This window comes from Galeopterus variegatus, unplaced genomic scaffold, assembly GCF_000696425.1.
Source record: "Galeopterus variegatus unplaced genomic scaffold, G_variegatus-3.0.2 Scaffold12840, whole genome shotgun sequence".
NCBI classification, from domain to species: domain Eukaryota; kingdom Metazoa; phylum Chordata; class Mammalia; order Dermoptera; family Cynocephalidae; genus Galeopterus; species Galeopterus variegatus.
Window position 1 is genome coordinate 30065 of NW_007738951.1, and position 723 is coordinate 30787.

Genomic DNA, 723 nt, shown 5'->3' on the forward strand with positions numbered 1-723 from the left:
GCTATGGCTTCAAAAGGGCCTTTTCCTCCTTCTCTTGATAATCCTATTCTTTTGTGTTAATTTTCTTAGTACCGTTGAATTTTCCTTCTGAAAATGCTCTCTGCTTCTCTACTACTTGGCCAGGCTGCAAATTTTCCAAATCTTTATATTCCTTCCCTTTTAAATTCTGGCTTTATGTCATTCCTTTGAAGTCACAACTTAGAGTAGGCTGTCACGAGTAGCCATGCAGCTTCCTTAATGCTTTGCTGCTTAGAAATTTCTTCCACCAACTACTCTCATTCACAGCTCATAAGTTCCAACTTCCACAAAGTCCTAGGGCATGGACACAAAGCAGGCAAGTTCTTTGCCATTCACAGGAAGGGTGATCTTTGCCCCAGCTTCCAATAAACTCCTTATTTCTATCTGAGACCTCCTTTAAATGGTCTTCACAGGCCATATTTCCATAAGCATTCTGCTCACCACCATTTAGCTGGTCTCTAAGACATTCCAAACTTCCCCTCATCTTTTTGTCTTCTTCTGAGTCCTCCAAACTCTCCTCAACACCCAGTTCTAAATCTGTTTCATTTTCAAGTGTCTGTTGTAAGCAACACCCAACTTCTGGTACCAATTTTCTGTTTTAGTCCATTTTGTGTGACTATAACAGAATACTTGGCACTAACAGCCTCCATGGCCAGGCTTACTATTCAGGCCTCCCTGCCACTAATGGCACTTTTCTGCTAAGTG